The sequence below is a fragment of the Canis lupus genome, chromosome 18, assembly GCF_048164855.1.
Source record: "Canis lupus baileyi chromosome 18, mCanLup2.hap1, whole genome shotgun sequence".
NCBI classification, from domain to species: domain Eukaryota; kingdom Metazoa; phylum Chordata; class Mammalia; order Carnivora; family Canidae; genus Canis; species Canis lupus.
Genome location: NC_132855.1, coordinates 20983422 through 21011120, shown reverse-complemented (window position 1 = coordinate 21011120; position 27699 = coordinate 20983422). Strand labels below are relative to the sequence as shown.

The 27699-nt window shown below is 34.9% G+C and overlaps 1 protein-coding gene across 5 annotated transcripts in view; it reads right to left on the bottom strand.

The window, feature by feature from the left end:
• SKAP2 (src kinase associated phosphoprotein 2) overlaps positions 1-27699 on the bottom strand; it is a 179264-nt gene that overhangs the window by 132037 nt on the left and 19528 nt on the right. The gene's annotated exons all lie outside the window — the stretch shown is intronic.

Below are 27699 nucleotides of genomic sequence, written 5' to 3'. Positions count from 1 at the left end.
AGTTCCTTCCAGAACTGAAAAGTCTATAATTCCCATGGATAGAAATCAAGAAACACGAATTCAACTTCTTTGAACTATCTGGAACTTAGATGTGCTGTTAAATTAGGACAACAATAATCACTTACTATAAAGTATTTTCAGATTCACAAAATGTACACAGATTATCTCTTCTGATCCTCAACCTCATGCAAACAGATATTATAATCCTTATGTTAATCTAACTAGAAAGTAAACTTTGAAGAAGCCAAATAGTTTGGCCAGGTCACAAAGCTAGTATCAGAGGTTTCATCTGCATGTCAGCATCCAAGCCACATGTTCCTAAATACTACAAGCCTGAGGGACAGGTATTAGTGCTCTAAAAAAGAAAGATAATAGGTTTGGAGGAAAAAAGAAAAAGACCTAAATTTCTACCTCAACTCCACCATTTCTTGCTGTGTGGCTTTGGACAAATCACCTAATCTCTCTGAGACATAGCTTCTTCGGTAACATGTATGTATGCCACTGAAATTTATTCTGATATATTTCTCTAGAGATTTTACCTTAAAGACCTCAGGAAGCCACCTGTGTACTGAAGTTTCTTTTTTTTTCTTAATTTTTTTTCTGAGTATAGCTGACATACAATGTTACATTAGTTTAAGATGTACAACAGTGATTAAATTTCTCCATATATTATGCCATCCTCACCAAAAGTGTAGCTATTATCTGTCACCACACAAGGCTATTACAGTATCATTGACTCTATTCCCTATGCTGTACCTTTAATTCCCATGACTTATTCATTCCATAACTAGAAGCCTATATCTCCCAAACCTCTTCAACAGTTTTGCTCACCACTCCCCCAACCTCTGGCAGCCATCAGTTTGTTCTCTGTATTTACAGGCTGATTCTGCTTTTTTGTCTATTCATTCATTTTGTTTTTAAAGAGTCCACATATGAGTAAAATCAAATGGTATCTGTCTTTCTCAGTCTGACTTACTTCACTTAGCACAATACCCTCTAGGTCCATCCACATTATGCAAATGGCAGGATACCAACCTTTTTATGGCTGCATATTACCCCATTGTGTATATATGTGAGTGTGTGTGCCTGTGTGTACACACACACACATACATCTTCCTTACCCATTCATCTGTAGTTGGGTACTTAGGCTGTTTACATATTTGGGGAAAAGACAGTCTCTTCAATAAATGGTATTAGGGAAACTATACAGCTATATGCAAAAGAATGAAACTGGACCACTTTCTAACACCATACACAACAATAAATTCAAAATGGATTAAAGACCTAAATGTGATGTGAAACTTGAAACTACAAATCCTAGAAGATAACATAGGCAGTAATGTCTCTGACATCAGTCATAGCAACATCTTTCTCGATATGCCTCCTGAGGCAAGGAAAACAAAAGCAAAAACAAACTATTGGGACTGCATCAAAATAAAAATCTTTTACAGAGTGAAGGAAACCATCAACAAAACAAAAAGGCAACCTACTGAATGGGAGAAGATATTTGCAAATGATAGAGTCAATAAGAGGTTAATATCCAAAATATATAAAGAACTTAGATAACTCAACACCAAAATAAATAAATAAATAAATAAATAAATAAATAAATAAATAAATAAATAAAATCTGATTAAAAAGTGGGCAAAGGATCTGAACATTCTTCCAAAAAAGACATAAAGATGGCCCACAAACCTGAAAAGATGCTCAGCATCACTGTGCACTGAAATCTCTGATAAAGATTTAATAAAATCCCATCAACTGCTTCAATGCCGCTAACTACTCCTTACCTACTCCTGTATTCTCCTTACCTAGAAGAGAATTAGAAACCTTTACTTGTCCCTGTTACTCTTCTCTCCCAATAAATGGACCTATGTGTAAAAATTGAAGTTCAAAAGGCCATCATTTTGTACATTACTTTGTACTTACAGTCACAATGGAAGATGGCGGGAAGAACATAGTTAATGATACAATTGTTCCCCCTATCTGTAGATGACAATTGTTATAAAGCCCCACTAAGAAAACTGCCTTTTACCATGTACCCCAAAATAAGAAATCATTAATAGGGGGAAGGACATTTAGCAATAAATGTCACCTAATGATATAGACTAATAAATACAAGTAATTTTAATGTAGTAGATTAGAGTTTTTAAAATGCCATTTCTACAACTATTTGCAAGATAGTTTAGTAATTTAAAGAACATTTTCCTTAATACATCAAATTCCCATAATTTACCTTATAAATAAAATGTTCGTAAAAGCCATAATCTTAATTTCAATAACATCAAACTCACATCCTAAGTTTGGCAATTTACTTGCAGGCATGTTAATTTTTAAACAATTCAAAATCATTCTTAAAAGTATTTTCCATTTCCTCCTGGAGGTCCAATTTGTTCTTAAAGGAATTGTTTCAAGGATGTTAACTGAAATTGCAAAGGGACAGCTGCTTGATACGATGGGGCATATTACTGCCTTGAAATATCAAATCACTCAGCCTCACTCCTTTTCCCTTTTTTGGGCTCTAGGTTGCCACTAAAGTGGCTATTTATTAGAAAGTAAATACAGTGATGGTCATATTATGCATACTGATATGCCCTAAGGTCCTTTTATTGGGAATTGAGAGTATTTGCCCATATACACTTTATGTCTGTGTTAATGTCTGCACTTGCTTTAACTTTCCCCAAATCCCAAAACACGTTACAAGATTTGTTAACTGGAAAATTCACACCAATGCACTTTTTGTTGTTCATTTTAAATTATGGAAATTCTCATACCTGTCATGAAGCTTATGAGACAAAATAGAAAAAAAAATCCCTTAAGTTGGAAAAAAGTCATACATTCTAATATAACATCATAGAAGAATATAAAAAAATTCAACCTTATATGTCCTATACGTGCAATTTCATTTTACTAGGAATTATCTCAACAATTTATACAAAATAATGGATTTAAATTATATATCAAAATATATGGGCCCGAACAGCTTTTATGTTATTGCTCTAAGGTATAGTAGGTATTTTTTAATTATCAAAAAATAATGCAACAGTAAAATTAACATAATCTACGCTCATATCACTTTTTATACCATCTTCCTTAAAATCTTGAAACTCAAGTCCTAACCATATAGTTTGAAGGAGAAAAGCCATAAAACCATGGGGGGGAAAAAACTGTTTTTTTCCGGTCCTGACTTCATAGGATCGTAAAACTCAGACTGTCCTTCCCGAATCTATCTTTTCTCACTTGTTTCTTAACTACTGGGTTATAAATACCTTTGTCTTCTATTAAAGACATATGTTTTCTTCTGCAGATTCATTGCTACAGAAATATGTTCCAAATTCTATATCTACATTGTATCGGAATTTAAAATGTAACTTCCAATCATATAAAGACTAGTTCCTAAATTTGACAAAGCCATATAGAACAGCTCTAGTAACATTAATTTTCCTTTCAATATTATTAGTTAAATTTTCTCTAGGATTAATTATAGTTAGAAGATACAAACACCCAGAACAGGAAAAATACATGTACAAACATACACTGGGATTAGAACTGATTTCCTATCATTGAACCTGCTGGGCAAGAAGTAACAGTATGTGATTGTATTCATGCTGTGCAAACCTTCTTGCTAATATGCATATTAAAATTCTAACTGTTGGGGTTTTCCATGCCTATTACGTTATATATATATTTATTCTATACTTTTTCAAAAAATGTTATGTGTAGATGAAAATTTTTAAAGCCAACAACAACAACAACAAAAATGGCTATAAGCTTGCTTGGATTAGAACCTCTTTTGTCTATCAATCAACAATAAAGTATTATTCTACCATCACAAAAGGAAAACCTTTAGAGGCAGTAGAGGACTATGGGTTGTGCAAATGTGCAGTTGCTAAGAAGCAAATATGCCTCTCTTCTAATCAAATAGCCCAGCTCAGCAATGCCGCTGGCTTGGGGCAAGAAGCAAATTCCACCAGCCACAAACTTAGAAACAGTCTTGAATTATTTGTTGCTGACCGCTGGCTGAACCCTTCCTGATGAGCACCATCACCATTAGCCACTACTCAGTGTATTCCATCAACCAATGGCAATAGCAGCATGCTACAGCTCAGGCTACAAGAAATTGATCAAACAGGGTAATGAGACTATTTCTTCACGGAGGTTATTTTAAATGAATATAAATATTTTCTTTCTACATAATTTGCCACAGAAAGGTCACTGAACTCTCTGTGATTCCAAAGAAAAATGCTCTACTGTCCCCTTTACATATTTGAGTTAAGATAAAGACAACAAACAATTCAGAGCATTTTTTTTGATATTAGGGCAAATTCTAATGAGCTGGCATTTGAGACAACAGATTAACTGCAATATTTTAGCTTCACATTAAGTTATAGCTAAGAACTGATCAAATGATGCTGTTCTATAAAGATAAAACTAATCATGATTTACCAATTAAAAACATTTATAAGACTACATTTTTGTTTAAAGAAAGCACAATTAATCTCTAATGTAGGTGATTGTGAGAACATGAATCATGTGTGCCTTCCTAGCTGAAGTTATTAAAATTTGATATAATTGTTGTAAATTATTTAGTGAAGAATTCATTTTTCTATAGCCCACCTCCTCCTGCTAGACAGTCGAGTAAAATGCATGTTAACTATTCCAGTTAGCACATGAATCATTTCACTGACATCTGATTTAGCTCTTCTTACACAGTGACATTCATTGCTCCTTTTTCTCTATATACTTAATCCAAAGCAATTAAACAACTGGGTTTAACATCACAACATGACCAAATTACAGCAATTTAGCTGTATATGTTATCTAACATAAAATGAAAATGTTCTACAGAGTCCAGTTTTTAGTAGGTTTTTAATAGGCTTCAGTTTTTCAGGTTTTAGAAGGGTTCTAGTACAGTGGTATTAAAATAATCCAAGCCAACTCACTAGCATCCACATACCAATAACAATAAGGATATGAAATGATTATTTCTAACATATAAGTATCCTGTCATTATTATAACCAATGTAGATTAATAACACCTAATGTAAACTCAGGAGAAGAACTCATAATGAATGAGTACCTCTAAAACTTTTTAAAAGACTTGTTTCAAAAATGAATACAATCTAATATGATAAATACTTGTCAAAATGAACTGCTTTATGCGCAGCTGCTTTTAAGACTTTAAGCAATAAATAACTCTTGTTTATAATCTTTACTTTAGAAACAAATAGATAAAATCAAATAATTCTTTGCTTTCATGTACAGTTTACTATGTAATATGAAAAAAAACTGCTTAAGTGTATTGAAATGTGTGCTTCAGCAATTTTTTTTAATTACTAAAACTCAGATGTGCTTTTTTCACAACTATTCCTTTAAACTGTTTATAGATGTTATTAGGCATGACAAAAAAAACCCCACATCATTTGCAAAATAAAACAAAAGGTACACACAAATGGTCATTCTTTTAAATGGGATAAAGTATTGCTGGATATTAGAAGGTTATCTTTGCCACTGATAGGGATTTCTAAATAATCATTATTGGGAAATGACAGCAACCGTAACAGGATTTTAAATACACACTGAAATAATTCTTAAACAGAGGTAGAAGGCTTTAAATGAAACAGAAAACCCCCACAATTAACTTTAAATTAATCTCTCTTGAAAGGGAGGGTTGTTAAAGAACTAGCTAGAACACAATACAGAGAGGAGAATCTCAAGGATGACACATAGTATTTGTCTAGGTACATTCTATTCTTTTCACCATAAAATTCTACCAAGCTCATAAATGGCTAAAGAAGATTCTCTAAATAAAAATCAATAATTAGTTAAAAGAAAATTAGGATCAAATAGCAAGAAACATCCCATCAGCTGTCTAACAATATGACAAATTCAGCAGCAACCACAAAGAACCAATATAACTTCTGGTGCCAAGGAGCCAGATGGTACTGCTGGAAAAAATTAAGTCTACAGATTGGCAGCTCGACCCTGTGATTATTGCCCAAGGGAGGACAAAGTGGAAGAGGAGCGGGAGGTTCAGTATGATGGGGATAAATCAATTACCACCAACTCCCTACATCTTTCCTATCATACCCAGTAGTGGATTTTAAATACCATACCAGTGAATTGTTCAAGGTTTAGATAGTCCCAACTAATGTAGGGATGATAAACTAATAGGTAGTGAAAGTAAAAGATAATCTCAGTCTTCCATCACAGGCCCTAGCAAAGGACATGATAACCTGACATAACTGCATAAGATCCACATGCAACGAGTATTGCGGTATTTTTAACTATGGCTTTGTAGTGAAAAATAAAGCTATCTTTTTTTTCTGTTTTTTTCTTTTGCATTTCATTCATCGATGGCATGTGTAAAAATTCTATATAATTTTCCAAAAAAAGAATTATGGGTAGATAATGACTACATATGATAGTCTGACTAAACAACTGACATAGATGTTTAATAAAAAAAAAAGATTTCATTTACTTTTTATACACACAAAAAAGGCACTTCCAACTTTGTGGTATCTAAGGAATGCCAAAAAAAACAGTAACATCTCAAGATATGTTCAAAGTCAAATCATGATAGGAGAAAGATAATATACATTGTTATTTACGCAAGTATGAGAAATTTAATATGAGTTTTAGTCATACTTTTGGTTTTTTGCTTTTTTTTTTTTTTTAGTCATACTTTTGAAGTGTAAAAAGGTTATATACTCAGCAGTGACTGGCAAAGTTTATGCTGAGGGAAAATTTGGGGGGGAGGGGTTATTACCACCTTGTTTCCTTGGCCTACCATTGCTGATGTATGTATACAGCTGTTTTGTATTACTCTAGCTTAAGTAGGTTGAAAAATAAGAAAATTAATATTAAGATACTAAAGATTAAAAATTAGAAAATTGATTTTTTTAATTCTAAGAATATATCATTTTACAATATAAATATGTTGATTCATTTAATATATTAACAATTACATTGACAGACTTTGGATGTCTCAAAAATCAATCAGCAACAGATTAGGTTTCATTAATAAATGAATTTGGTAAGATGAAAACGTTTTTTGGTTAATTAGTTTGTAAGTGTAAAAGCAAGGACTGAATTTACAAGGCTTCTGGAAAAGGATTAGTCAAATCAGTGGTACACACTAATTTGATCGATGTTCACTGAAACCTTTTCCAATACATTTTCTAGCATATTGCAGAAGGACAGGAAATGAATTGCTAACATGAGTTGCTCAATGCACTATCTGAATCCCTGTTGTGGGCACTGACAGCCACAGGGATCGAAAAATTAATCTCTGAGGATATGCTTTATCTAAACTATACCTAACTCACTTTCCCTTATCTAACTAAAATTGTATATGTATACTTCAAATAGCTTGCTTGAAATGCTGTTATAAACCTTAAAATGGACATCCGCATTTCAACATTTCAACTTCTTAGGACACATTCCCTCACCATAATTTTGGGATAAATAGCTATTCCACCTTCATATTTCTGGACTAAATAACCGACTAGCAATGTTTTTATAGTCTCAGGGGAATACAGCTAGTTTACAGAAGTGCCTGTATTCACACACTGTATTAAAATGTATTTTAATGTTGGATGAAAATCAGACAGAACAGAGAGTACTGTACAGGATTTAAAATAATGTCAACAGAGAAGAAATAGTTCATGATACCAGACACTTCATAAAAGCTCAATGAGTAGTAAAACAGAGCAAGAAAAAAATATACTGAGGAACAATTTTAACTAAAGGAGATACTATTAAATAAAATGCAAATATTATGCATACAAAGAGCAACACTAACTTATATTTCATATATTTTACCATCTAAAGGATAACTTTGCAGATATCAGGATCAGAATTCTAGCGGATTAAATTCAAGACAATAGTAAGACTTTTTATTTAATCATGAAACATATAATCACATGATACAGGTTTATTTCTTTTAAAAAGAATCAACTATTTGAGAAGCTGGTTTTAAAAATGGAAATGATTATTGCAAAAATTAATTCTTCATTTTACAAAATAGGATCCACTAACAAGTTCTCTTAAAAGTTACCTCCTAGAACACTTTAAATGAACTTGATTTATAAAATGTTGTCTTAATATAAAACTCTATAGTCACTAAATATCTTGGTTTTGTTGATCACCAAGCATGCAGGTATCCAACCAAAGAATGGAGCCATTTAGAATTTCAAAATTATACACATTTTGATTGCATTGCTATCTCTCTGTCAAAATAATCCTGTTAACGGTTCTCAGGGTTAAGCCTCATTTTTATCCAATTCATACACTATTGTTTCATTATTTCCCTATTATCTGACAGAGACAGGAAGCTAAATACAATTCACCCAAATAAAAAAGAAACAGAACACTGAAATTTAACACAGATTGTGACATGTGTGAACCACATTAAAATGCCTGCCATAATCATAGGGAAAAGTTGAATATTAAATCATAAAAACAATCCTAGAGCTATCAACTCATCTTTTAGTTGTTTAACAACATGACAAGATTAAATGAAATACTATCGAATACAATGTAAACTGCCGAGGCTCAAACATAGGTTAAATTCCAGGTAATTTTGCAGTGTATACAAATACTGAACCATTACCATTGTGCACCTGAAACTAAGATAATGTTTTATATCAACCCGTACCTCAATTTTTTAAAATTCCAGTGAAAAAATATATTAAAACCAAGTTAATCATCCAATGCCTTGTGACATTATAATAACCATGAGCTAATAATGGGCAAGTCCTATGTGTTAGGCAGTCATTTGCCCTTATAACAATCCTAAGAGATGCTACAAGTATCCCTAGTATTATCAATTAAGAAAATAAGGCTTAGGAAGAAAATAATTTTCCAAGTCATAATGTCAAACTGGGACTGAACCCAGGTATATGTGATGCCATAATCCATGCATTTAACTACAATACAATTTGATCCTTGATGTAATAAAGTACAAAATTTATCCTCTTTAAAGCCCTTCAAAATTTAGTTTCCAGTTAATAGAAGTACATCCGGTCTGCCCTGAATATTGCTTACTATTGTTTAAGTGACTAAGGCAAAACATAGTTAATAAACACGATGCCTGAATTACAAGAAAGAAAATAATCAGACAATAAAAACAAACAGAAAAAAAAAAAACAAGAACATAACAGGATTCAAATGATTGCCAAAGAAGATTATCAAGATAGAATGTATCCCCATATCTATATAATCATACTAAAGAATGAAAGTAATTAATGGCTTCTAAAATTCTATAAATTAGAATCAAATTCTTTAAACCTACAGACAAATAAATGAAATTTGTATTTATGTAATCATAATGGGCATTCAGTAAATAGAGAATGTTTTTTATTTCAGAAAACAGCTCCCTGAACATGGTGAGGTAAAGCTTTCATTTCACATGTTTAGAAGCAAAAGCAGAAGCAGCAAGACTCCTGGTGTACCAGTGAGGAAAACTGGAGCAGGTGTCTCTATTCTGAACCCCCTAATCTATCTCCTTCTATGATCTCTGGCAAGTCTTATCTTTCTCATGACATTCAACATGTTTAGGCAAATAAATCAATGATTCTCCATATCTCTATCCCATATCTCAGATTCCCTCTGAAATATCTTTGACTGAATTTTTCAATACTCCCTCAAGTTCAACAGACTTGATCTTTCTAATCCACTTTCCCATTTTCTTTATAGATGCTATCACTTCCTCGAAAAAAGAATCTGAGTATCACAGTTCACCTTTGACAGTGTCACAGTGTCACAGGTCTAACCTGACACAGTGTCACAGGTCTAACCTGAAGTCTATGCTTCTTCCCTATGTTCCTTCTCTGTACTTACCCTTCCCTGTCCCTTGTCTTCATCCCTCAGGTGACCGACCACAAGCCTCCAGCCAGGTCCTTCTCAGGCCTGCTCTCCCGAGAAGTGCACCAATCCCTGCCTCCTTCCTATGCTTCCAGCTCCCCTCCTATGACAGATTAAATTTTTACTTGTCTTATGATACATTCCTCACAATTCCTCTTATCTCTACTTGCTTAATCCACTATCTCCCCGTTTTACATTATTACCTTAATTAAATACAACTGATGAGCCAAAATAGTAAATATAAGAGATGAGCCATTTGGTCCTCAACTACTACTGTCTTTTTAATGGGACAAAACTAGGATTATTTTTTTTAATTTTATTGATTTGTTCATGAGAGACAGAGAGAGAGAGAGAGGCAGAGATACAGGCAAAGGGAGAAGCAGGCTCCATACAGGGTTCCTGACGTGGGACCAGGATCCTGGGTCTCCAGGATCAGGCCCTGGGCTGAAGGCAGCACTAAACCGCTGAGCCACCCCGGCTGCCCTAGAATTATTTTTCTAAGGAAAATTTAGTCTGGTCCAAATCCCTTAGCCCACTTTCACATACAGGTGTGTTGGTCTTTTATGTAGGCACATATCCTTGATAAGCTCCTTGTCTTCTTAAAAGAACATCAACCCTACCTCTAATTCTGCTGGCTAAAAAGATATAACTATAAGTAACACCGAATAACTACACTCCAAGTAGTAGTCAAAGAATATATCCTGGGGTGCCTAGCTGGCTCAGTTGGTAGAGCATACAACTCTTGATCTCAGTGTTGTAAGTTCGAGCCTCCTTTTGGGTGTAGACATTACTTAAAAATAGAATCTCAAAAAAAAAAAAAAGAATATATCCCAAATTTCTCTGCTGTCCAGTACCATTCTAAGAAATATATTTGAAAACAGCTGAAGAATGTACGGCTTGGCTTTTCTTCTAATTCAGGGGCCAAAACCAAAATCTCTCCAGTCACCAAAAAAGTATGTGAAGGAGATCAGAACTGGAAGGTAAAACAGTAATCCGGAATGCAGATTAGAAAGAGATGGTGTCTGTAAAGTGAATAACAAACACAATTCAAATCCAGTGTTGCCTGCCATCCAATTTTTCCAGAAATACGAATTTTTCTGGGTTAGCACAAATTTTCAAAAAACTAACTACTGATTTGGCCAAACAAAATACATTGATAGAGACCTCTGTTCTGAATACTTTATATGCTATCTTAATTTTAAACTAATCTATCAGGAAGTTATGTATGTAACCCAGGGTTGACAAACATTTTCAGTAAAAGATCAGAGATAGAAATATTCTAGGCTTTGCAGGACACTTGGTCTCGGTCATAACTACTTACTACTGCTGCTGTAGCATAAAAACAGCTATAGATAATATGTAAATAAATGGGTGTGGCTGTATTCCAATAAAATATTTATAAAAATAATAGCAGGATGGATTTTCCCCCTGAACTGTAGGCTGCCAACCCATGTTATTTTGACTCCATATCAAATGACTTGCCCTAAACTCTGCTTTGGCATTATGCTATACTTGTGTGGATAGATCTTTTAAGGAAGAACTCCGGAGTATTACTGAAGTATTATGGAAGGTTTAATTTATCACATCACATGGCATTTTTTTTTTTGCCTCTTTGAAATTTCATTGGTTCTAATACTAGTAAGTCCTGTACTACTTTTAGGCATCTTACTTATTTTTATATCAAAGATGGTATAAATCATGCATCTGATCAGTTTTCCCTCTTTGCACTGATTGATAGAAAGCTAAGGGCCAAAGTAAGTGGTTGGTCTCCAGCAGAAGTCTAGAGTATGGAGGGTATGCATTTCACACTTTATTAGTTCCATAAAGTGAACTAATCCTAGTTTCACTTTATTTTTCCTACCTACCTTTCTTTCCATCCCTGATTTCCTAACTTGTTTGTTTTTTTTTTTTTTTTAACCTTTGAGTAATGTGTTTATCTTTGTTAACTGCCTCCATGTTTTTGGTAAAACAATACAAATTAGAAAAAAATAATAAAAATAAAAGGCAGATTTATTAAGGACAAATTAAATTCAAATAACCTAAAAATATAATTTTTGCTTAGCTATGCATACAATCCTATCTTTTTATATATATGTTAAAAAGTAGGCAATTGTCGGGACGCCTGGGTGGCTCAGTCGGTTAAGTGTCTGTCTTTGGCTCAGGTCATGATCTCAGGGTCCTGGGATCAAGCCCAGCATCCCCTTGCAGTAGGGCTCTCTGCTCAGTGGGGAGTGTGCTTCTCTCCTTCCCTCTGCCCCCACCCCTGCCATCACTCATGCTTTCTCTCTCTCTCCCAAATAAATAAATAAATAAATTTTTTTTAAGTAGGCAACTGTTCCACCCACTTAAGCCTTTATTTTGTAATATTTTGTATTTTTCCTATTTATAAGCCCTTATATTTTTAACAGTTTTTTCATCTAAGTAATCCTTTCTACATATATACTGCTAAAAAGAGATAAATAATAAGACAGTCAAAGAACAAACAGATTAAAAGCAAAAAACAAAAAATTTCACTAACAGGAAAATCAACCCTAAAGAAAGGTTGGAGATTAAAACGACAACAACAAAAAAAAAGTTAACCAGTCTAGACAGTTAGCCTTCTTAACATCTTTCGTTTTGCCTCCAGCTCTTCTCTCTATAAATCAATTCAAGATTTAGCAAGCTAAGTAATTATTTTAACCTACTACTTTAATGACATTACTCTCCTCTAACCAGCGCCCTACTGCTATGTATCTAAGAATATTGTCTATCCCAGTCCTTCATTTTCCTACCTCTCTACACATGCATGTACAGCACTAAAGTTTCAGAATACTCCACCTTATAATAGGTATCTGGCTTTGCCTGCCCTGACTTGCTTCTCTCCTTCAGTCAAATTATGTCAATTTTCCTGTGGAGAATGACACCTCTCCCAATTTCTGTGTAGGGTGGGTGGGACAGACCGCACCCCCATCCTCCCAATTCCTTTTTGGGCATATGACCCAGTTCTGGCCAACTGCAGCACCATATCCCCCACATCCCCCACCTTTCATCCCCCACCCAAACCATAGTGATTGATTCAAAATACACATGACCCAAGCCAAGGACTTGTTACAACTATTCAGAGATCTCTCTTTCCATAAGAGCTGCTGAGCTAACAGAAAATAACTAAGAAGCTGCCAGTGGCTGGTGGCTAGTGGTCATCTTAAAGGAATCTACACACAAGAAAGCAGAATGTTAGTGAGAATGCTCATTACAGTTTGAATACTCACCTGGATCCAGGTGGGCGTGAAGCAAGACTCCAACTCTACCCTTCTATCATAGGTGTACCAATAAATTCCTCTATCTTAAACCAGTTGGAAGGGCATCTGGGTGGCTCAGTCAGTTAAGCACCTGACTCTTGATTTTAGCTTAGGTCTTGATCCCAAGTAGTGAGTTCTTGGGATCTTAAACCAGTTGGAAGGGCATCTGGGTGGCTCAGTCAGTTAAGCACCTGACTCTTGATTTTAGCTTAGGTCTTGATCCCAAGTAGTGAGTTCAAGCCCCACATTGGGCTCCATGCTGGGCATGAAGCCAACTTAAAAAGTAAAATAAAATGTGCTTAAACCAGTTTGAACTGGGTTTCTATCCCATGCACTGAAAGAGTTTGAACCAATACATCCCTTTACCAGGCTGTTTCACAAATCTGAAATGCTACTCCCTCCATGTCCCACATATCAGAAGCCTTCTTGTTCTCCTAGACCTGGCTGAAATGCCACCTCCACTACCACAGCTATCTTCATTCCGATCATAATTAACATCTTTTTTCTCTTTCTATATGTGTTGCAGCACAATTACACCAATCTGCCTTGAATTAGAGTTGATATTTATATCTCTCTTTCCTCTACTAATCTATAAGATCCTTAAAGGAAATGACATGTCTTATTAATCATTTATTCCCCCCAGTCTAACAAAACAAACAGTAAAATCTGTTGAATTAAACTTTTTTTCCATCTAGCACTCTGCCTAAAACATACATCATTACCCTTTCTTCCTACTTATATTTTAAAAAATCAATTTTTACCTCCTATAAAACACATTTTCTTTCAGCAAAGAAATCCTATTCTAAGCATATTAGAGGCTTATAGCATACATAGATCCCAAGACATAGATCCCAGGATACCAATACCAAAACAAGTCCTATTCAATGAAAGAAATATATATGTGTTTCTTTGTTCCCATGGTAAGAATTTCACTATTTTTATATTAAAATATTATTTTTATTAACCTCCTTTAGTGTTAAAAGAAAGTGATAGGCATGACATGTTCAAAATAGTAAATTTGTACCTCAGAGGGGGCACAAAAAAAAAGTAAGAAGAATCTTTTAAAGACATTTAAACAAAATGACACAAAAGCACATCTCTGAGATGAAATTACTTTTCTGACAGAGTCTGAAAGATGACTATCTGTTTCTGCTTTTTAGGCATGGAAAAGAACTAGATGGTATTGAAATTATATTAACATTTCTGCTGGTTATTCCAATTACAAAGCTTTGAGACTGCACCAGTGCTTCCTAACATTTAAGTTTGGAGATTGTTCTCAGGACTTCCACATGAAAACGTATCATTAATTTTTTTTTTATTTTTATTTATTTATGATAGTCACACAGAGAGAGAGAGAGAGGCAGAGACACAGGCAGAGGGAGAAGCAGGCACCATGCACCGGGAGCCCGACGTGGGATTCAATCCCGGGTCTCCAGGATCGCGCCCTGGGCCAAAGGCAGGCGCTAAACCGCTGCACCACCCAGGGTTCCCTAAAAACGTATAATTAAATATCTGATGGTAACATTGGAATTTCTAAGTATATTTGACAAGAAATATGGAATTAGGATCCCTAAAATTTCTCCATAGTTACAATGATCTAATATTTAAATTAAACATGACTGTGACTATAGATGAAGATACAGGAAAAGATACAGGGCTCCTGAGAAATTAACCAAAAATCAAAGGTTAAGAGTTCTGAGACTACTGTAATTCATTATCTCTCTGACTCTAGATCAACGCTTCTAGCTGAGGTGAAGAGTTTTTTCCCCAAAACATGACAAATTATACTGTAGTTATAAATAAATAAATAAACAATTGAAATATATAATAAATGTGAATTAATAGGAAAAAATCATGACCACGTATGGGGATAATGCAGAAGGTCAAAAATGCTATAAACATTTCTAAGTGTTTACTCTCAACTTCTGTACTGATGTTGTTGCCAGTAACAAATAGATCACAGATCCAGACCAGTCTGCAGACCACACATTGAGTAGCAAGCACTCCTTGGATAATTCACATAGCTTCCTTGTGTCTCAGTTCCCTTGTCTGGCAAGACTGCTAAGTTTGGTGACTGACACATGCGGGGAGCAGGGGAGGAATCCTTAACAAACAAGAAGAGATGAATTTAAAGAAACAAATCAACTTGCTTTTTGAAACCATAGTAACAATTTTTCTAGCAATGATCCCAGTACCCTTTAGATCCTGCCCATATAACTAACTATACATTGAAAAATCAACAAAAAAGCCAGTAAATGAACAAAATATGTACTTCGATCACATGTTCTCTGAAATAATTTGTTAAAGTGAAGTGAAAGTGACATGAAAGAAGATTCATGTGATTAGACATTTATATTTATATTTATAATACAACAAATACATATGGCAAGAAATGAGAGAAGTGATATCATAGGCAAAAAAAAATCCTTTTTTAAAAGGATGCTAAAGGCTACAGAATTCAAGAGTTCACTGAGCTGAAAGACATGGCAAGAAAATTACTTTTTGCTATTTGCACAATTTTTTAAATATGCACCAACAATAGCATCAAAGATGAGCTAGAATATGTCCTTGTTTTAACTACTATATTAATCTCATAACTCTTTAGAGTAAAAGAACTCAGCATTTTAAGAAATAATTTGGCCTTAAGAACACTTTAAGAATCTTTAGTCAGGTAAGAACTTCTTAAACATGATATCAAAAGTACAGGCAACAAAAGAAAAAATAGACAAATTAGACTTCGTCAAAAGTAAAACCTTTTGTGCTTCAAAGGACACATCAAGAAAGTGAAATTGACAACCCACCGAACCGGAGAAAATATTCACAAATCATATACCTAAATAAGAGACCGGTAGCTAGAATATATAAAGAACTCTTAAAAAGACTAATTGGAAAATGAGAAAAGGCTTTGAGTAGGCATTCTCTGAAGAAGATATACAAACGGCCAATATGTACATGAAAAGATGATCAACATCTTAGTCATGAGAGAAATGCAAACCAAAACTGTCATGAGACACCACCTAACACCCACCAGGATGACTAAAGCAAAAACAGACGATAACAAGTATTGAAGAGGATGTGGAGAAATGGAAACCTTCTCACATTGCAGGTGGGAACACAAAATAATATAGCACTTTGGTAAACAGTTTGACAATACCCTGAAAAGTGAAACTTACAGAGTTACCATAGGACCCACAATTCCACTAAGTATATACCCAGGAGAAATGAAAACATATTCATTCACATAAAAAACTTATACACACATGTTCATAGTAGCATTATTAATAATAGCCAAAAAAGAAACAACTCAAAAGTCTGTCAATTGATGAATGGACAAACAAAATACTGGATATCCATACCACGGAAGCATTATCCGGCTATAAAGAGGAATGAAGTATTGATATATGCTACCATACAGATGAACTTCGAAAACATTATACTAAGTAAAAGAACCCAGACACAGAAGACCACATATTTTGTGGTTCCATTTAAATAAAAATGTCCAGATTAGGCAAAAATCTATAAAGATAGAAAGCAGTCATGGTTGCTTAGGCCCATGGGGCATGAGGGAGAGAGGGGAAGTATCTGCTCACAGAATAGGGTTTCTTTTCTGTGACAATGAAAATGCCCTAAAATTGATTGGAGTGCTGCTTGCACAGCTCTGTGAATTTATTTAAAACTACTAAATTTTATATTTCAATGGGTAAATTATATGGTTATATTAATCTACAATAGGATTACTTCTTTAAAAATAGAATACTCGGGGATCCCTGGGTGGCGCAGCGGTTTAGCGCCTGTCTTTGGCCCAGGGCGCGATCCTGGAGACCCGGGATCGAATCCCACGTTGGGCTCCCGGTGCATGGAGCCTGCTTCTCCCTCTGCCTATGTCTCTGCCTCTCTCTCTCTCTCTGTGACTATCATAAATAAGTAAAAAAAATAAAATAAAATAAAATACTCTCAGAATCCTAGACTCTACAACCAGACTGTTGATGGACTCCATAAAATGAGTCTTCCCTTTTAACGTAATAATGGTATATCTTCTCAAAAGCCATAATTTTAGGATTAATAAAGGAATTACTTCAATCCCACCCCCAATTCTGTATTGCAAGGCATTACTCATATGTAGGAGAAAAGCCCTTCAAAAAAATAATTTACTCAAGTTGATTCATATACCTTCCTTACAGAGACATTTTTTAATAGTACCTATATTATTTTTAAATCTACAGCATGTATATACCATTTTCCCTGAAGCATTGAAGCAAGGACCCTGATAACAACTCTTAATTTTGAAAAAATACTTTGATAAGCAGATCCCAAAGACTGTATTCCATGTTTAATCTTTGTAAAAATTTTTAAAAAGCAATTTTTGCCTTTATCCACTCTGTGTTCTATTTATTAACCGAGCATTTATTTGCTTTTAATGGCTTTCCAGCCTTGCATCTGAGTTGTGTGTACTATTCTTTCTATTTAGACCTGTTATGGTCTTTAACTTTATCCCATTTGACTCTGAAATGAAGAAAATGAGACCGCTGACTGGTACCCTTGTTCCCTAATAATTTCAGGCCACTTTATTCCCCACTGTTTTTTTCCAGGTATAGATTTATGAATCTTCTAATATAGTTCAAATTTATTAAAATATTCTCAAAAGTTTGCAAGTTTTTTAGTAACTATTGAGTTCATATACAAAATGAGTGACTCCTTCCGTGGGCTCCCGATGCTTATCCACAGAATTTTCCCAAATATAAAATTTCTTTTCTCATAATCTCATTATTTGCTCAATAGAGAAAACTTAAGGCACAGAAAGACTGAATGGTTCCTAGCAAAGGAATGATCCACTTATTATAGAAAACTGAACTAGTAACTGTTTTCAACACACTCAATTCAAAAAATGATCATCTATTATCAATCTCTAAAACTTCCAACTGCAAATCCTATAAAATCCAGTGAAAAATCCTGTGAAACTTATGAGTTAAACAGTACAAAAGATAGACAACACCTCAGGCACATAGCTGTGTCAAACACAGAAAGAAGCATTTATCTAACACAATCCTTAGATAAATAGGCTGGAAGTCAACAAAACTTTGCATTTAATATGTCCTTACTATGGGCAGGAAGTGTTCTAAGCTCTGTATATGTTTATCCTATTTAATCCTCATGACAGCCCTAGGACATTGGTGGTGTTACTATTCTCAGTTTCTTAGCTGAGGAAACTCAAAAAGGTCAAACAACTTTGCTGGAGGTCACAGAGATCAATAATGAAGAGCCCAGTATTTTAACCCAGATGGTATGATCACAGAAGCTGTTCTCAACTATTTGCTTTGGGGCATCTGGGTGGCTCAGTCAGTTAAGTATCTGCCTTCAGGTCAGGTCATGATCTCAGGGTCCTGGATGATCCCAGGGTCCTGAGATCGAGCCCCACATCAGGCTCCCTGCTTAGCAAGGAGTCTGCTTCTCCCTCTCCTTCTGCCTGCTGCTCCACTGGCTTGTTCTGTGTGTGTCTGACAAATAAATTCTTTAAAAAAAAAAAAAAGTGTATCAACTACTGTGCTTCATTTTTCAAGTGACTGGGGTATATCTCATCCCATATCTGACCCCAAAAGAATGAAACTAGAAAGAGAAGAATAAGATAAGGCTCATTTAAGCTCTATTCCCATATATCTAGATAATTACCAGGAAGTCTGGATGTTCACTGTTGTCTCAAACTCAACTATTCAGACCCAAACTCATCAACATTTGCAACTTCCACCCAACTTGTTCTCTCCATGTTCATATTTCAGTTGATTCTTCCAGCTATCCAAGTTAGAATTTTGTAATTATCTTTGGCTTCTCTCTTTTTAAAATTCTACACATATCCGGGGATCCCTGGGTGGCGCAGCGGTTTGGCGCCTGCCTTTGGCCCAGGGCGCGATCCTGGAGACCCGGGATCGAATCCCACGTCGGGCTCCCGGTGCATGGAGCCTGCTTCTCCCTCTGCCTATGTCTCTGCCTCTCTCTCTTTCTCTCTCTGTGACTATCATAAATTTAAAAAAAATAAAAAAATAAAAAAAAAATTCTACACATATCCACTTACCAAGTCCTGTCCATTCTCCTTCAGATGTATTTCTTTTCTAGTTTCACTATCCTTTCTGGTCCCCTTCTTCAATTCACATCTGGCTTAAGAGGATAGTCTTACCTCATAGACTACAGGTTTCCATCCTCTTCAGCCCATCTATATACCACAACTAATTAAATACTCCTAAAACACTTTTCACCATTAATATTCCCTTGCTCAAAAAGTCTAAAATGGATACTCATTTTGCTTATTGACTCAACTCATGATGCCATTTAAAGTCCTCAATAATTAAGTTCTCCCTTACCTGAAATAATGGAATTCTCTGTGAAGAAACAAACAAATTCACAAAGGTAGTGCCTTAGCCAGAATAACTCAGTTACCAAATTAGGAGCTGAGGTGAGAGCCAATGCTTGTTATGCGCTACCCTTGTCAATCCACAACCGCCAGTCCTCTTCAATCTCTCTAAACCATATTGGTCTCTGCACAGATCCTCAAAGGACGCTCATTTCCAGCTCTGTTGCCTATTGTCTCCACTTCCTCACCTTATCTGGAAAGCATTATCCCCTCCATTCTTTAATAATTAAAACTCTACCTTGTTAAAGTTCTGAGTCAAACTCCATTTTTTCCCCTAAAATATTCATTGAGACTAGTCTACAATAGCTTCTTCCTTTTCCGACCTCCTAGAGTATTTAGTGTCAATGCCACACATTTCTATATTTGCAAAGTTGATAAAGTTTCCAAACATTAAATGTATATGTATTGCATCCACAATAAGACTACAACGTTTTTAAGGAAAAGGACAGTTCTTTTCCACTGCTTATAGCATCTAGGTTCTTCTAGAAAGCTAGCACTTGCTCTAAGTGAGCATATCTAAGGTTTGGCTGACACTTTCTGGTGTCCTGTGGCCAAGGAGCATACTTCTTCCCCAAGGATGATTCCAGCAGATCAATTGGGAAAATGTTTTAGGACAAGGCAGCCTCTTAATATTATTAGAAAAGAATGGCACCCCGGGTGGCCCAGTTGTTTAGTGCTGCCTTCAGCCCAGGGCCTGATCCTGGGGAACCAGGATGGAGTGCCATGTCAGGCTCCCTACATGGAGCCTGCTTCTCTCTCTGCCTGTGTCTCTGCCCCTCTCTCTCTCTGTCTCTCATGAATAAATAAATAAAATCTTAAAAATAAAAAAAAAAAGGAACACAGATGGCACCAACTTTTCCTCCTAAAAGTCCCCCCCAGAAATTCTTTTTGTTTGTTTTTAAAGAATAATACCCTAATAACGTGGTAATAAAGAGTATCTTCAGTGGATCAAAAATTTTGAGTAATTCCTAGCAACCAGAAGGCAGATGAGACTAAAGTGGGGAAGTCATAGCAAAAGCTACCAGAGCTCAAGAGAACACCAAGGAAAGTAAGTGCTAGTTTCCCCTAAAGGAGCCTCAGAAATACAAGCAGAATTACAGGATGGTGAAGAAGGACACTGTAATCAAAGTAGCTAGAACAGTAGGTCTGTCCTCAAAAGCAGCCAGCAATTAAGGCATTTGTGTCCAGACTCTGAACTCTAGTCTCTGAACAAAGTGTGCTAGCTCCCTGAGGAAGGCTCCTGGTGAAGGTACTAAAGCTGAGTGAGCAGAGCTTAAGATTCCAGATTGCCCACACCCCAACACCAAAAAAGGATAGAGGCTTAAAAATCTATCACTAGGAATTAAATAAAAGCATTCTACTTCCCCCCGAGCCTGTCCTACTTATTTTGACAACTGTGGGACCTCCCCACCCCAGTCTGCCTTTCTGCTTCTAAGAGCATTGTAGCAAAGCTGCCTATAGTCAAATCTTGCCCATTTTACTCACAACATTCCATTCAAAGGAAAAGGCCTACAGTATAATAGACATGCAAAAGCAAAGGAACTCCACATACGCTACCTATACTCTTTGAACTGGGTCCTTCACTCATAAATGTGAAGCAATGACCAAGGCTTCCAGACATTTGAGCAAGACCATTAGCAGGAAGGAAAAGGACCAATGTTTAAAACTTAACTCGTAGACAAAGCACAATCAACCTAGGAGAATCAAATACAAATGTTATAGACTTTAACAATGCAAAAATAATTTAATTATGAAAATTGGAATTGAAGAGTGAGAAATGGGAAAAAGGTTAGGTGCACAAATTTCCTCATTTTTTATAGCAAAGAGTCAATAGGTACAATTGGAGGTTGGCACATTACAGAATAAGAACATTATTTAAGTCAAGAGCAAACACAACCAGAACTAAAAATTAAAAAACAGGAGGCAGAAGTGGGAGAGGAGGTTTGAAGATTCATCTATTATAAAGGGAATCAACAGACATGGCTTAAGGGTGGTCAAATGAGTATACTTCTATATTATACTGCAGTACAGTATCCAAACTCATTATGGTAACTACAGAAGAAACTGTAACAAGTGACTACTTGGGAATAGACAGTTTAGGGTGGGGTGAACAAGAAGGCTTTTACTTTAATTGAATATCCTTCTGTTCTTTTTTAACCATATGCATGTCTCTTGTAATTAGAAGAAAAAACTAGTCTAATTCTTTAAGTAGCATGGCATAGAAGGACCAGAGAAGTTGAAGTTTGCTATTTTAAGAGTTGGATGTTCTGGTCAACAGACCTAAATGTTACTGAGTCTCCGTTTCCACCACAAAATAGGGAAAATATCTCCCTTACAAGGTTGCTCTGAGCCAATTAAAGGAAGAAATATGCATGGAAGAATCTAGTTCAGACCCAGACTAATTTCTCAATAAATATCTATTTCTTCCTTGAGGATGCTACCCTGACCACCAGCACAGTCACCTCTAAGGAAGGAAGAGGTGGGAAGCTCCCTTTAGAATCCTGTGCAGAGGGCAGCCCCAGTGGCCCAGCGGTTTAGCGCCGCCTTCAGCCCAGGGCAGGATCCTGGAGACCCTGGATTGAGTCCTGCATTGGGCTCCCTGCATGGAGCCTGCTTCTCCCACTGCCTGTGTCTCTGCCTCTATGTCTCTCATGAATAAATAAATAAAATCTTAAGAAAAAAAATCTTTAGAATCCTGTGCAGGTTGGCATGCCTGCCCCTGAAATCAAATTGATCAGTCCACTGTCTTTTTTTATTATTATTATTTTTAAGTTATCTCTATACCCAATGTGGGGCTCGAACTTACAACCCCAAGACCAAGAGTTGTATGCTCTACTGAGTGAGTCAGCCAGGTGCCCCTGTCAGTCCACTGTCTTAAAGAACCTTTGCTTTTTGATTTCTAAACTCTAAATTCACCCTTTAGCTCAGGTTACAAACAGGAGACACAACTGAAAACAGGAAGCCATATTTTGCAACATCTCCAAACTCAAAAGACTGCAGGCCAAATCCACATATACACAACAAGAAAGAAAAGCCTTTTACGTGCCTACGTCTTATGAGATATAGTGCTCTGAAGGAGCCAAAAACACCTGTACCACCAGCCTGGTACTGAGCCCTGAAGGTCTGGGAGTGGGGCCAAAGTCCCTTGAGTTAAGGCACTGCCCCTATCAACATGCAGTTACTGATGAAGACCTGGATTTCGGTTCCAAATGTTTTCAGCATCTTTCCCCACTTTCTCTCCAGCAAATTTCAGAAACCATGCAAAACTCACTTAAAGCTCTGCCCTCCCCTTCACAATCTATTCCACAACCTCTCAGAATATAGGCATCAAATTTATGCTTTGGCTTATTCACTATAGTGCCAAAACATAATGACTGACTCAGTCAACAAATTAGAGAGGAAAACCAACGAAACCTGGTTTTTTGCCTAGGTACAGACCAGATCAACTGAACAGTGTAACACATACTGGTTGCTATTTCTGCCTTATAGAAACTTAGATTGCTAATTATCACCTCATTTTAGGTGACCGTCTTCTCCTTCCATCTCAATTACATGTCTCTTGAAAACAGGAACTTTGTCTTAGTCATCTTTGAATTCCCCATTGCCCTGTCAGGGTATTTTGCGCACTTCCTCATGGACTGTGTAAACAACTGCTAATTTACTGTATTAAAGATGCATCACTTTTTCATAATGTTGAGTATTATCACCTTTCTGATCTTTCTTATCTAGTCCACTTTGTTATATTTTATTCTGTTGTATAAAAGAATACACTGTTTTTATTCTGATGTATTTTCCCACTCACATAAAACTTAGAAAGAAGATTCTCAATAATTATGTTTTCATTTACTCATATATACCTTTATATCATGAAAATATTTCACATCTGTGTACTTTATATTTCCAATCACACAATCTATTATCTTAAATGTTAAAAATGTTTCCTACTTTTAATTATTTCCCCAAACTATAACCCCTCACCTCTACCAAAGTACTTGAAACTTGTTATAACATTACAGAAGGACTAGAGCAATCACTTTTCTTATATTGCTATAACACACACAAGCTAGCAATTGGTATACTGAAATAACAAAAAAAAAGTAAAAAAAAAAATAAAAAACCCTCAAGTGCAACAGTAATGCATGCTATGTACACAAAGATATATGCAAACTTCAAACTAGTCTAAATTCTCAGAATAAAATTTTAAAATAGGAGTTTAAGTATCAAAAATCACATGATACTATGGTAGAAAAACCATTACCCTAAATGGTAAGTTATTGAAGGAACCTTTTTTCTCCTGATTTTAAACATTGTTTCATATTCTACCAGAATCCAAAGAAAAGTAAAGCATCTATTGCTTGGCTTTTACAAGAACAGATTAGTGCTAAACCTAATTTTCCACAAAATGATATATTCCTCAAACATTTGGTGTGCAATGTGTAGAAATTTACACATTAAATTTATGTGTGTGCACATCGATGGATTTAAATCTAAGCTTGTTTTAGATGCATTGTGAGAGCTCATTATTTACAGGCATCCCAGAGATCATCTTTTTTAAGGCAATCCTTTGGAATAAGTGTTTGTTATGTTTTATAAATCCAAATTTTCATACACTAGATTTTCTTAAAGTATACCAAAAAAGAAAAAAAAAATCACTATTTACTATTATAAGTTATTATCAAGACATCTTAGCCCTTTTTTCTTAATCCCTAAGCTTTAAAAAATAGTTCCATTCCTAAACCAAGATTTTTTTCATATAAAAGCTATGTCCTTGCAATGCCTACAGTTTTCAGTATCCTATACTTGGGAATTTTTAGTTAGGAAGATACCAGGACAATAAATGACTGCTTTATATCTTTAGCTTCATTTTAGCCTTCCTATATTCACACCCTAGAGGTTCCAGATTCTTATCCACAAAGTGATTATGGTTTAGGACTGAATCAGATTTGTAACAAATGTCCACTGGGATTCTTCGACCTATCATCGACGGGTAGAGCCAATATATGTCTTCTAGCTCATCGAATCTGTTCACCTCACCTCAGGGACTTTTCACAATGCTACATGGTTAGAAGCCTTCTTTCACAAATGGCAAAAATGAATGAAAAATGATTTCAGAACAGAAAAATGGAAACCCAAGTCACTATAAAGTGTCTAAAAGCTACCCTGCATCTCTTACCTTAGTGAGTGAGATGCAGGGTAGCTAAGTTAGAATACTTAGTGCCCAAGCCAGCATTCTAACATATGTACAATAAGGGATATTCTTCTTTAAGGTTCAGAGTTTGATTTTCTCTAATTTTATCTGATTACTGACATGTACCATATATATTACCACTTCTATATATCCAGTCACACAATACAATAAAACTTCTAACAGCGATCTAGTATGGAAACCATTATGATTTGTTTCAAATTTCCCAGAAAGAGATAAGGCGCAAAGTTAATAAAATGAAATTTCTAGTAATTATAATTTTTTATAAATATTACCAACATCAAAATGAAACTAACAGCAGTCATGCAATTGTGCATAAATAAAATAGACTCTTACTGTTTTTCTTAAAAGCTAATTTTGCATGTCACTCTCTCCTTTTTTTGCTATTGTCTTAAAATGTATTTCCCCTCAAGAAATAAAAAGTGTTTCCAAAGAGAGAGAAGAAAAAATTACAATATTTTTATGCTACAAACTATACAAAAATCTGTCACCATCTATGTTGCAATTCCAGTCATCAATAAGGTACTTTTTTTCGATGCACCATTCAAAAATCAATTATATCAACTCTTTTGTATAGAGAAGCAGCACACCTTTCAGGCAACTAGTATTAATGAGTAGACATGACTATAGAATCTCCATCTGTTTCTCTGACAAAGCTGTGGCTACTCTAGTCTCTCATTGAAATTCCATTAATCTGGTGTACCAAGGTCCAATGCGAAAATCAAAACTCCATCTAACCCTTTATCAGCTCACAATAACCTACAAGTGAACTCTGCCTGTTAGCATGCAGCAAGTTATGATTTTGCTATCAATCAGGCAGTTGGCCAATAAAAAAAAAAAAAAAGGCAGGCTGGAAACAGTGTGTCTGGCAGGATTTGAAGACTTTGTTTTTGTTTTCTGTTTTCATCCCCTTTCAATTTCTATAGGGTGTCTGGACCTTGTGAGATTATGCATTATTCTCCTTGGCTGTGATTTAATTGCTACCAGCAATCAAGTCGAAGCATCACTGAAGTGTGCTTGAATTTCATTAGAAGATATAACTTATGCTACTTTCCTACAGTACCTAATAAACCATAAAGAAACCAAAACACATATGGCTTGAGGGAATAACTGGAAAATTAGGTAGCCATTTGGGAACTGAGTGAACTTTTGAACCAGAGGAACAGAGAAAAAGAAATATTAAAGGAAAAGACAGACTTAGAATGCACACAAAGATGTGCAGGTTTGACCTTTTCAGTACCTTGAAAATTACATTAGCATTATGAAAAATACATATCATGTTTAGAGTTTATAATCCATCAAAGTTCAGATACTTTGTTAGTTCCTACCATAAGGTAAAAGTCAAAAGGACAAAACAACAATCTGATTTGACAAAAGGCCTTTTGGTGACCTGTGCTAATTTAGTTATACTTATTGTTAAATGCATTATCTTTTTATAATTAATATATCATTAGACTGAGGTCCCATAATGAAGGAAAATTTATTCGGCAAGGGAAAGAGGACACATACTAAACCTACATTAAAAGGAGAGAAAGTGATATGACTAGATGACATTTCAGAGTGGAAATTAAAAGTCCTAGTGGAAGTTTTTAAATTAATTTAAAATATTCTTAGAAAAAAAAATAAAATAAAATAAAATAAAATATTCTTAGAAGAGAATGTAAACTATCATATATGGGATTTTTTTCTATACCCAAAATTAATAATACTAAAAAGTTAAATTTTCAATCTGCTTAAGAATCGCTTATACCAACACTAATGAAAATGTACCTATATTTAACAAAAAATTTAATGCTATACATAAATATGTTATTAAATAATATTCAAATACTGATAATGTAACCTTTTAACAATAAATCTTTTTCATGCTATTGATGTATTTCCTATATGTTTGATTATGAAAACAAACATGATAAATTATTTACTCGTAATAAAGAAAATATAATAATTATGCAAATGTATTATAATTTATAACAATTCACTTTTTCTAACAAAACACTAGCTCTCATAGATATTTAATTATTGGATTTCTTAGATTATATTTTTTAAGAATGTACATAGTGTACTCCCTTATACTTCAAAATTTATGCTATTTTTTAAAAACTCTGAGTATATACATTCCATGAACATTTTGTGTGTGTGCATATATATCCTCTCAAGTATAAATATTCTATCTCTGTATGTTGTATACATATACACACATACTCATGTCTATCTACCAACACCTAAGAGAAGCAAAACAAATCATTGTAATGTATCTGAAAAATAGTTCAACTCAAATAATAATTCACAGTTTTGCCTGAAAATATTATTTCATCAATTATAAAACATTTTCTAGTAGCAATGCTTTTGAAGACCAGGTTAGGAAGGGTAATAATGTTCTGTTTCAGATAATAAGTGTGACTGAAGAGAAATGTGCATCTTTTAAAAAAAAATAGGGAATATGAGGGAAAGAAATCTCTTTCTCCAAAAACAGAAATTAAATGTTTGCCAAAATGTAAAATTCAACATAAAATGGATATGATTATTATTGCTACACATTGTACAAAGTTCTGAATATAAAAAAAAAAGATTGTGTTGTTCTGAATCAGTGGTTAGAATGTTTATCACTTATGCATGTACTTGACTTATCCCTGTTCTGCAATAGACATAATTTTATACCTCATAAAAGCAATTTATGTTTCCAAAGGGAATAATCTGGATAACATAAAATGTGGAGTGCTCTGTTGCAGGAAGCATATTTTCATTCAGCAATTGTATTTAGAGATGGAACTGCACAGTTTGATCATCATACAGTGGCAGAAGGCATTATTCATTTCTGTGTCTCCGTGAAACTTTGAGTGCCACGAATTAATATGCATGGCTAATTTATCGATACACATTCTTAATTTATAACTATATATCACCCTTATAAGGTCTATAGAATGCAGATGCACTCAACTGGC